This window comes from Heterocephalus glaber, unplaced genomic scaffold (genome assembly GCF_053883595.1).
Source record: "Heterocephalus glaber isolate CG9 unplaced genomic scaffold, H.glaber_assembly_v1.0 deba00001868, whole genome shotgun sequence".
NCBI classification, from domain to species: domain Eukaryota; kingdom Metazoa; phylum Chordata; class Mammalia; order Rodentia; family Bathyergidae; genus Heterocephalus; species Heterocephalus glaber.
The window spans coordinates 169410-181919 of record NW_028258506.1 but is presented as its reverse complement, the minus strand read 5'-3'; positions in this window follow the sequence as shown (position 1 = coordinate 181919).

Below are 12510 nucleotides of genomic sequence, written 5' to 3'. Positions count from 1 at the left end.
GAATCATGTAGTAAATATCTTTCTATGCAGGTTTATTTTATTTAATATAATGTCATTCAAATTCATCTCTGTGATAGTGTCAGGATTTTGTTTTTCTATGCCTGAATTTGTAGTCCATTACATATGTGCACATGCACACACAGAGGCATCCACACACACAGAGACATGCACACACATTTTTCTTTATCCATTTACCCTTTGATGGACACTTAGATTACTGCAAATATTGGCTACTGTGAATAATGCTACACAAACATGGAAGCTCAGATTCCTTTTGAACATAACAATTTGATTTCCTTTGCCAATATACAGAGTAGCCATATTGCAGGATAATAGGGTAATAATAGTATCAATTCATTGATGAATACACATGCCAAACTAGTTGTGTTAGTTTACAACTCCATGTACAGTGTACAAGTGTTCTCTTACTCAGGTCTTCACCAACACTTTTAGAGTAGGTTTATATTTTTTTATAGTAGCAATTGTGAATGGAATGAGGTGATAGCACATTGAGCTTTTGATTTTATTTTGTTGATGATTAATGATGTTGACCAAAGTTTTCATAACTTTTGGCCATTTGCATGTCTTCTTTTGAGAAATAGCTATTCATTATTTTGCCCATTTTAAAATTACTTCATTTATTTTTTCAGCATTGAGTTATTTTATGTACTTACACATTTATTTATTTTTTCATTAAGTTTATTGGTATATTTTAGGTTACATTCATCACTGGGAACTTGTAACTTTAGATGATGTATCTCTTCTTATTTTTCTCCATTCCCCTGCCCTCTCTATTTACAGAGACTTTGTTTCCAATTTTTACTTTTCCCATATTGTTTCTTTTCCTGTCTTTCTCTCCCCTACCATTCCCACTTCCCTTTCCACTTTGCACTTTTTTTCCTATTTCACATTATCTATTATACCTTTTAGTCCTTATTTAGATTTTTAGTTTTCATAACAGAGAAATTATTCGGTATTTACACGTGTGTCCTATTTATTTCACTTAAGAGTATGGCTTCAATATTGATAAATTTAGGTATATATGTCTCTAGTTTCTCATTCTTTATGGCTAAGTAGTACTTCATTTTATTAAATAAGCACATCATCTATATCCAGTCTCCAGTTGATGGGCAATTGGGCTGTTTCCAAGCTTTACCTTTTACCAAGTGTTCTGCAATAAACTTGGGAGCAATATATCACTGTAGTATGATTCTTTTTATTCGCTTGGGAGGACACTGAGCAGAGCAATAGCTGGGTCAAATGGGACCTCTAATTTTAATTTTTTGAGGTATTTCCATACTGACTTCCACAGTGGTTACACCACTCTGCACTCCCACCAACAATGGAGAAATGTTCCTTTCTCCCCACAACCCAACCAGCATTTGTTATTTGTTGATTTCTTGATGGTAGCCCTTCTTTCTGGGGTGAGATGGAACCTCAGTGTTACTTTCATCTGCATATCTCAAATGATGTTGAAAATTTTTTCATATGTTTATTGGCTGCCTTTTCTACTTTCTCTGAGAAATGTCTGTTCATTTCAAATATCCATTTTTAATTGGGACTTTATATTTGGGGTGTCTGATTGCTTTTGATTTCCTTATATATTCTAGAGAGTAGACCTTTGTCTGGGGAACAGATGGGAAAATTTTTTTCCCACATTTTAGGTTGTCTCGTAACTCTGTTGGTGGTTTCTCTTGCAGAGCAGAAGCTTTTTAAAAAGATGAGGTCCCAGTTGTTGATTCTTTGTCCTAGTTCCCCTGCTACTGAAGTTCGTTCATAAAGTCTTTTCTTACACCAATGTCTTCAAGAGTTCTACCTAACTTATCTCCTAGCAAGTTTTCTGTTTCTTCTTTAAATTTAGATCTTTAACCACTTTGATTTTAGTTTAGTACATGGTGATAGATATGGGTCTAGTTTTAATCTGCAGTAGCTTGAAATCCAGTTATTCCAACATCATTTATTATTTTTTTCAGTTTAAGGATCTATTAACTTTATATTTTCCATTAAGATTATTGGCACATTTTAGGTATACAATACAGTTGCATTCATCATTGGGAGCTTGTACCTTTATGTGACATATCTTGGGTCTTATTTTTTCCCCATTTCCCTGACCTCACTTTACCCCCTCCATCCTTCCCTGTTTACAAAGATTTTGCTTCCAATTTTTTACCTTTCTCATATTTTTTTCATTTCCCTTCTTTCCTTTCCCCTACCTCTCCCACTGCCCCTACTCCTGTAGACCTCTTCTTCCTATTACACAATATCAATTATACATTTTGAACCTTATTTAAACTTTTAGTTTTTCACACCAGAGAAACTATTCGTTATTTACAAATGTGTGTCCTATTAATTTCACTTCAGAGTATGGCCTCAATGTGCATCCAACTAGCTATAATATCTCTAGTTTCTCATTCTTTATGGTTGAGTAGTACTCCATTTTATAAAAAAAACAAACAAACTTTTTTTTATCTAGTCTCCTGTTGATGGGAAATAAGGCAGTTTCCAAGTTTTAGCTATTACAAACTGAGCCAATATAAAAATGGGTGAGAATTTATCACTGTGGTATGATTCTGTTAATTCTTTTTGGAAGATACCCAGCAGAGGAAGAGCTGGGTCAAATGGGACTTATAATTTTAGTTGATTGAGGTATGTCCATATTGACTTCCACAGTGGTGGCACCAGACTTCACTCCCACCAACAATGGCAAAATGTTTCTTTCTCCTCACAACCCAACCAGCATTTGTTATTTGATTTTTTGGTAGTAGCCATTCTTTCTGGGGTGAGGTGGTCAGTGTTTTTTTCGTCTGCATCTCTCAAATGACCAATGATGTTGAATACTGTTTCATATGATCATTTGCTACTTTTTCTTCTTTGTCTGAGAAATGTCTGTTCATTTCATTGGGTCTTTATGTTTAGGGGGTCTGATTGTTTTTGAGTTCCTTATTTATTCTAGATAGTAGACCTTTGTCTGAGGAACAGCTTGTAAAATTTTTTCCCCACAATTCAAATTGTCTCAACTCTGTTGGTGGTTTCTCTTGCAGTGCAGAAGCTTTTTAAAAAGATCAGATCCCAGGTCTTGATTTTTTTACTAATTCCCATGCTACTGAGGATGTGTTCATAAAGGTTTTTCCTATGCGAATGTCTTCAAGAGTTCTACCTAACTTTTCTTCCAGCAAGTTTAGTGTTTCTGTTTTAATATTTAGATGTTTAATCCACTTGGATTTTAGTTCAGTTTATAGTGAAAGATAGGGGACTAGTTTTAAACTTTGGCAGGTTGAAATCTAGCTTTTCCAACAACATTTATTAAAAATGTTATCTTTTCTCCAGTGAGGATGGTTGGCACCTTTGTCAAAGATGAGGTAGTTGGGTATGTCTGGAGTTATTTCTGCATCTTCTAATCTATTTCACTGATCTGTGGGTCTGTTTCTTTGCCAGTACCATGCTGTTTTTTCACAGTGGCTTTGTAGTATAGTTTCAAGTTGGGGACTGTGATACCACCTGCCATGTCTCTGTTGCCTAGAATTGCTTTTGCTATCCTAGGTCTCTTCTTATTCCAAACGAATTTTTGGATTGCTTTCTCTAGTTCTGTGAAACATACTGTTGAGATTTCAATTGGGATTGCATTGTATCTGTATAGTAGCTTTGAGAATATGGCCATTTTCACTCTATTGGTTCTTCCTACCCAGGAACAAGGTCTGTCTTTCCATTTTCTTATATCCTCTTTGATCTCTTTTTTCAGAGTGTTGTAGTTCTCAATGTAGAGTTCTTTTGCTTCTTTCATTAGATTGATTCCTAGATATTTCATTTTTGGATGCTATTATGAAAGGTATTGTTTCCCTAATTTCTCTCTCATTGAGTCTGTTATTTGCATACAAGAAAGCTATTGATTTTTGAGTGCTTATCTTGTATCCAGCTACTCTACTGAATCTGTAAATTTAGTCTAGAAGTCTTTTGGCAGAGTTTTTGTGTCTTCTATGTAGGGAATCTTCTATGTATGTAAGCAAATAATGACAGTTTAATTTCTTCCTTTCCTATCTTTATTGGTTTTATTTCTTTCTCTTGTTTAACTGCTTTGGCCAATGTTTTCAAAACTATATTGTACAGGAGTGATTAAAATGGACATCCTTGTCTTGTTTCTGATTTTACCATGAAGTTTTTCAGCTTTTTACCATTTAGTATGATGTTGGCTATTTATTTTTCTTAGCCTTTATCAAGTTGAGATAAAAGTCACCTATTCCAATTTTCTGTAGGGTTTTTGTCATGAATGGATGTTGGATTTTATCGAATGCTTTTTCTGCATCTATTGAGATGATCATATAATTTTTGTTCTTGCCTGTTAATAAAGTGTATTACATTTATTAATTTATATAAAAATATAGTGTATTACCTTTATTGATTTATGCATTTCTGGAATAAATCAGACTTGGTCGGGGTGTATGATCTTCTTGATGACCCTCTATATTCTGTTTGCCAGGATCTTTTTGAGGATTTTTGCATCTATGTTCATTAGGGAGATTGGCCTGTACTTCTCTTTTTTGGTTGGGTTTTTCTCTGCTTTGGAAATCAAAATAACACTTGCTTCCAGGAATGAATTTGAAAAATTTCTTCCTTTTCAATTTCATGGAAGGGTTTAAAGAGTAGTGGTAATAGTTTTTCTCTTACTGTTGTGTAGAATTCAGCAGTGAAGCCATCAGGACCTGGGCTTTTCTTGGTTGGTAAATTTTTAATTACATTTTCAATTTAACTCATTGTAATTGGGGTGTTTAGAATTTTTATATCTTCTTCATTTAACTTTGGCAATTTGTATGTATCTAGGAATCTGTCCATTTCTTCTGTGTTTTCCATTTATTAGTGTACAGGCTCTCGAGTTAGGTATTTATGAACCTCTGGATTTCTCCTGGATCTACTGTGGCTGCACCTTTTTCATTTCTAATTGCATGGATTTGAGCCTTTTCTTCCCTTTGTTTGATAAGATTGCCTAAGGGTTTATTGGTTGTATTTATTCTTTCAAAACACCAACTCTTCAATTCATTGATTTTTTTGTATCATTCTCTTAGGTTCCATTGCACTGATTTCTGCTTTGATCTTTATAATTTCCCCCCTTGTAGGAGATTTGTGTTTGTCTTGCTCTTTTTTTTTCCTAGGAGCTTTAGGTTCAGCATTAGGTTGTTTATTTGAACTCACTCTGTTTTTCTAGTGTGGGCATGCACTGCTGTGAATTTTCCTCATAGAACTGCTTTCATTGTGTCCCACTGATTCCTGTATGTTTTATTGGCATTGTCATTTAATTGTAGAAACTGTCAAATTACTACTTTAATTTCCTCTGTGACCCACTGGTTATTCAGGAGAGTGTTATTCAATTTCCACGTGTTTGTGAAGTTCTTGCAGTTTCTTATGCTGTTGCTCTTCAATTTAATTGCAGTATGTTCTGATAATATACAGGGGATAACTTCAGTTCCTTTTAATTTACTTAAACATGTTATATGAACTAACATGTTGTCTAGAGAATGACCCATGTGCAGCTGAAAAAAATATATATTCTGATTTTGTGATGTGGAACACTCTGTAGACATGTATTAAGTCCATTTATTTAAAAGCTTGGTTCAGTTTTAACATTTCATTGTTGATTTTTTTGTCTAGATGATCTGTCTCCTTGTAAAAGTTGGGTATTGAGGTCCCACACTAAAATTCCATTAGTGCTTATTTGGTTTTCATGTCCATTAATATTTGTTTTGTATAGTTGGGGGCATTATTATTTGGTGCAAATATATAACAATCACATGATTATCATCTCTTCCTCTTTCATTCCCTTTACATGGATGTAGAGAACTTTTTTGTGTCTCTTAATTTGTTTCAGTTTGAAATCTACTTTGTCTCAAAAGAAGAGAACTACACTTGCTTTTTTCTGGGTTCCTGTTGTATGGAGAACTGTTTTTTTTTTATCATTTTACTTTCATTCTATGGATTTTTTTTAATTAGGTGTGTTTCTTGTATACAGCATATTGCTGGATTTTGCCTCTTATTCCATTCTACCAGTCTATTTCTTTTGATTGGTGAATTAAGGTCTCTATCATTGATGATTATAATTGATATGTATTGACTTATTCTTGTCATGTTATTTTCCTTTTTTTTTTGGTCTTTTATTTTTTATTTTCCCCCTCTCCATTTTATTTCTTGCCTTGTATGATGGCTTTGTTCTTTTAGGAATAATGGAGTTGTAACCTTTATTGTCTTTCTCTAGGATATTTTTAGAATTGTTTGGAGTGCTATTTTGTTATTCATGAAGTTTCTCAGGTGTTCTTTGTCATAAAAGTATCTTATTTCCCCATCAATTTTCAATGATAGCTTTGCATGGTACATCAGTCTATGATTTTTGGGTTTTTTGGCTTGAAATACCTCACTCCAGGCTCTCCTTGACTTGAGGATTTGTTTTGAAATGTCTGCTGTGATTTTGATAGGCTTTTCTTTGGATGTGATTTGGTTTTTTTCTCTATCTGCTTGTAGTATTTTGTTTTTCTGTTGGGTTCCTGGGATCTTGACTGTTATATGCCTAGGTGTACTTGGTTTTTTTTTTAATCATGGATCGTTTTAGTCCTATTTGCCACACTTATCTGTATGTCAAATTCTTTTGCTCTGTTTGGGAAGCTTTGTGTCATTATTTTGGTGAAAATTTTTTCATGTCATTTGTACTTTCTCCTGCTTTTTTGTGGACTTCTATCAGTAGTATGTTATTCTTCCTTGCATCATCTAGGAGCTCCTGGTTCAATTACTCATGGTTCTTTACTCTTTTTAAGATATCTCTCTTTTCATGGTCACTGACCTCAATCCTGTCCTCTGTATCTGATATTCTGTCTTCACATTCAATCATTCTGTTGTCTATACATGCAATACAGTTTTTTTTTTTAAATCTCCTGGATATCTGTTTGAATCTGGTTCATGGATTCCATTTCTTTCCTATGCTGGACATTCATGGTTTCCATTTCTTTCGTGTGCTGGGCATTCATGGCTTCTATCATGGTACTGATGTCATCTATGTTTTAATTTATTTCTTTTGTAGAGTCTCTAATCATGTCTTTCATTCTGCTCACCATTTCTGTAGTTATCTGGGAAATTATTTCTGTTTTGAATTTTATTTTTCTAGAGCTTCATTCATCTGTTTTGTTACTTACTGTGCTATCAGTTTAGGGTGTCCACATGCTTGATTATCAGATTTTTTCCACCTTGTTTTCCCCAGAATTTGCCTTTGATGAGCTGTAAGTATGGGTTTCTGCCTTGCTTAGGTGTCTTCTCATTTCTATTTTTGTTGTTGGTGCTGATTTTGGTTTACTTCCTGGGTTGATACTTCAATATTGCTTATTGTAAGTATCTTTGCTGCTTATATTTAGAACCTTTATGGAATGATTGCTTCTCAGAGATGTCTTCCAGATATAGCTGCTCTTTAGGATTCAAGTCTCTAATGACTCTTAGGCAATCTCATTTTCAGTATACAAGGAAGAACAACTGAGTACATCAATCACAACACCTTAGCCCAGTTGATACAATCAGCAACAACAGTAGCATCAAGCACAGCTTACAAAATGACAATTTGTGGTAGTTATTAATCTATTACCTTGAACCATGCAATTTAAATCAAAATTGAGGGCCAGCCCCAAATATGTTTATAGTGAATAAACTCTTTAATATAGCAACTATCCATCAGGATGAGGAGTTAGAAGGAGTTGGGAAGGAAGGGGTAGATAGACAGAAGGTCAGGAAAAGGTTAGAAATGAAGCCAGAGGACACAGGAATATCATACAAACCCTAGGAAACTATTTAAAACAAGAGGAAAAGATAGAGTGAAGGAACAAAAACAAGAACAGAATGAACTAACAGCAATAGGGAATCTATAAACTATATTCTCTTTTCTATAATACTAATGACAATCAAGAGAAGGAAAATGAGAGAGAAAGAAGAGAAAGAAAGAAATAATAAATCCAAATTAGGACAGGAAATGGAATAAAAAGGGAGAGAGATGAAGAACAGTTGGGAAAGAGAATGAGAGAGAGAGAGAGAGAAAAAAAAAGAAGAGGAAAAAAGTAAATTTGAAAAATAAAAAAATTTAAAATAAGACAAAAAATGTTGAAAAAATGTAAATAGGGAAGGGTGAAGGGGTGAAGGGCACACAGGTAATGGGGAAAAAATAAGAACCAAGATACATCATGTACAGGTACAAGCACCCAATGATAAATGTAAACATATTGTATACCTATAATGTACCAATAAAAGAATTTAAGCAAAATAAAATAAAATAAAAATAAAAATTAGAATAGCAATAAAATAAATAAATAAAAATAAAGGGCCTCCTTCAGGGTATGTCTCTGCTGTCACAATAGACAATGTGAGAAGCAGTGTGCAAATCTAATTTAATTAGTCTCTGGAAGCCAGCATTAGTCCACTGAGATTCAGGCTGATTTCTGGCTGCAACGGCCAAGGTGAACTCCCTGACCTCCTGATGCATTGAACTCTGCAAGGTTCCAGCTGCCCTTCCCCTGACGATAGTCCAGGTTCTGATGGGAGGTGGTGATCCCTCCAACTTACCAACTATGGTGGTCCAGTGTGCCTTTATTGAAGAGATTTTGTTCACTTTTCCTGTGGCTTTAATTTTCATCAAGGAGTTTCAGAAAGCCCCTCTCTCTGTTGTTCACTTCTGCTCTATCTTCTGGAGCTCAGAACAATGGCCTTTATGACCCCCTATGCCTCTGCAATGTGGATCCAGGTACCATACCAGCATATCCTGGTTGAAAGATTCAGGTGTGTGTGTGTGTGTGTGTGTGTGTGTGTGTGTGTGTGTGTGTGTAGGCCCGGGTCAGTGCTGCTGGTGACCCCATGAAGCTCGGCTCCTCACCTTATACATTTTTGAGAATAGCTCTCTATTATATTGATGGTTTGCTAGTATAACGGCTCAATCTATAGTTAGTATCTTCACTCTATGGATTTGTTTTTTTGGCTGTGGCAATTTTTAGTTTCATAGAATCGCATTTTAGCATTGGTTACAAATGCTTCTGAGGTCATTACCCCCTAATCATTGTCCAAACCAGTGTTATCCAGTTTTGGTTATTATAATTAAGGCTTTAGTAGGTTTTGAGTTGATTGTGCCATGTGGTATGAGATTAAGTTTTAATTTTATTCTTTTGTATGTGGGCATCTGTTTTTCTCAAAATCCTTTATTTTCCCCGTTATTTATTTCCCTCTTCATTTATCCTCCTTGTTATTTCCCCATTGTAAATGAATATCTTGACATCTTTATCAAAAAGTAGTTGGTTACAGTATAATTAAAGCAGTAATAAAAGGTTCCAAACAAACAAAAAAAAAACACAACTGCTCAAGGCCAGATGGTAAAACACTGCCTAATTTTAACAGATCTATTTTGATAAAAGTTGTTACTGCTGGTAGACAGGCAGGTCTGCGGACACCCTACTGAGGTCACGAGTCATGCAAACACTCTGAATCAGCCCGTTCCACAGCAGCAATTCAATGGACACTCCCACCCCACACTGCTCCTCTGTACAGCCACCTGGCTCCACACTACAAAGACACAGAGGACACCAGACCACCAGACCATGGTACTGGGTCCCGCCACTCCCAGCCCAGAGGTAGGGGCTTATGAGAAGCCATCCAACTGCTCCTGGCCCAGAGGAAGGGGCTTCCTGGCCACCATCCATCCTGCTGCTCCCAGCACAGAGGAAAGGGCTTTGGGAACACCTACTGTCCCACCACTCTCAGCCCAGAGGAAGGGGCTTCTGGGTCACAATCCCTCCCACCACTCCTGGCCCAGAGGTAGGGGCTTCTGAGCTGCCATCCAACTGCTCCTGGTCTAGAGGAAGGGGCTCCCCAGCCACCATACCTCCTGCGGCTCCCAGCCCAGAGGAAGGGGCTTCTGGGCCACCATTCCTATGGCCACACTCAGGCCCTGTCCCAACTCTCCCAGCTCAGAGGAGGTAATCCTCACGGGTGCCAACAGCACCCCCTGCCCCCCCAATCAAAATGAGAAAACACATAAATAAATCTCAAAACTAGACTTCCAGATCACCTACAGAAACACCAAAGGGAAATGAGATGGAACACTCTGACACTCAACCACCTGGACCCACTGAACTGGCATCAAAAGGGGATCTGGAAAAAATGAAGTCAGAAATAATTTCTCAGAAAACAGGAGAGATTGTGCTCCTAGTGCAAGACATGATTAATAAATCTAGAGAGGAGCTGAGGAACATGATGGAATCCCAATATAGGAAACAAATGGAATCCATAAAACAGATGCAAATAGATTTCCAGGAGATGAAAAACTCCATTCAAAGTCTACACAGCAGAATGAGCCAATGTGAGGACAGAATTTCAGATATAGAAGATAAGATTCCAATTAATGACCAGGAAAAGAAAAAAATGTTTCAACAATATAAGGGAACATGAGAGATCAATCCAGCAGCTGCTATATGATGCAAAGAAGAATAATGTAAGACTGATTGGAGTCAATGAAGTTACAGGAGAGAGCGGAGATGACATAAAAAATCTCTTCACAGAAGTAATGTCAGAAAATTTGCCAGGCAGGGGAAAAGAACTTGACATACAGATAAGTGAGGCATATAGGACTCCAAATAGCCTTGATCAATAAAAATCTACACATAGGCATATAATTTTTAAGATTCCAGAAACTCAAAAGAAGAACAAAGTTCTACAAGCAGTTAGAGAAAAGAAATAAATCACATACAAAGTAAAGCCTATCAGAATCACAGCAGACTTCTCAACACAAACCACCAAGACAAGAAGAGCTTGGAGTGACATATCCCAAGCTCTAAAACAAAACAGCCTCCAACCCAGATTGATGTACCCTGCAAAAGTATCTTTCAAAATGGATGGAGAAATAATATACTTTCATGACAAAGAGCACCTTAGGAACTTCATGAATACCAAACCAGCACTCCAAAGAATTTTACACAATATCCTAGGAGCAGACATTGAGGATCACAACCCCAGGAAGCAAAGCAGAATGAACCCATCTGGCATGACAAGAAATTAAATGGAAAGGGGGAGAATCCAACAAAAAGAAAAAGTCATGACAATGACAAGTCAATACGTTTCAGTTATAACCATCAATGTTAATGGTCTCAATTCACCAATCAAAAGAAATAGACTGGCAGAATGGGTCAAGAAGCAAAATCCAACAACATGCTGCATACAAGAAACACACTTAATTCAAAATGAAACTCATAGACTGAAAGTTAAAGGGTGGAAAACATTATTCCTTGTGACGGGATGCCAAAAGAGCAGGAGTAGCTATCCTCTTTGCAGATCAAGTAGATTTCAAACCAACACTGATTAAGAGAGCTGAGGATGGACACTACATCCTTGTAAAGGGAAGAATCCAATAGGAAGAGATGACAATCATAAATATCTATGCACCAAACACTAGTACGCCCAACTGTATAAAACAAATACTAATGGATATGAAAAGTCATATATGCACTAATACCATTTTAGTGGGGAAGCTCAACACCCCACTGTCACAAATAGATAGAAGAACTAGACAAAAATAAGTAATGAAATACTAGAACTCAATGGAACTCTTGAACAAATGAACTTAACAGATGTTTACACATTCTTCTACCCCACAAAATCAGAATACACATTCTTCTCAGCTGCACATGGGTCGTTCTCCAAAATACACCACATACTCACACATAGAACATGTTTAAGTAAGTGCAAAGAGTTGAAGTTATCCCCTTTATATTATCAGACCATAGTGCGATGAAATTGGAGATCCATAGCAAAAGAAACTCAAAAAATTTCATAAACATGTGGAAATTGAACAACACACTTCTGAATAACCAATGGGTCATAGAGGAAATTAAAGAAGAAATCAAACAGTTCCTTCAATTAAATGACAGTGACAATACAACTTATTGGAATCTATGGGACACAATGAAAGCAGTCTTACGAGAGAAATTCATAGCAGTGAATATGCATATTAGGAAAACAGAATGAGCCCAATTAAACAACCTGATGCTGCACCTCAAGCTTCTAGAAAAAGAAGAGCAGCACAACCCCAGAGCTCATACACAGGAAGGAATTATAAAGATCAGAGGAGAAATCAATGCAATGGAGACTAAGAGAATGATACAAACAATCAGTGAAGCCAAGAGTTAGTTCTTCGAAAGAATCAACAAAATGGACAAATCCTTAGCCAACCTTATCAGAAAAACAAAAGAAAAGTCCCAAATCCATGAAATTAAGAATGAAAAGGGTGAAATTACAACAGACCAAGCAGGAATCCAAAGGATCATCAATACCTACTTCTAGATCCTATACGCCAGTAAGATGGAAAACACAGAAGAAATGGACATATTCCTAGATACATATGAATTACCAAAGTTGAATGAAGAAGACCTATAAATTCTAAACAACACAATATCAACCAGGGAAATTGAAAACATAATTAAAACCTTATCAACTAAGAAAAGCCCAGGCCCTCAT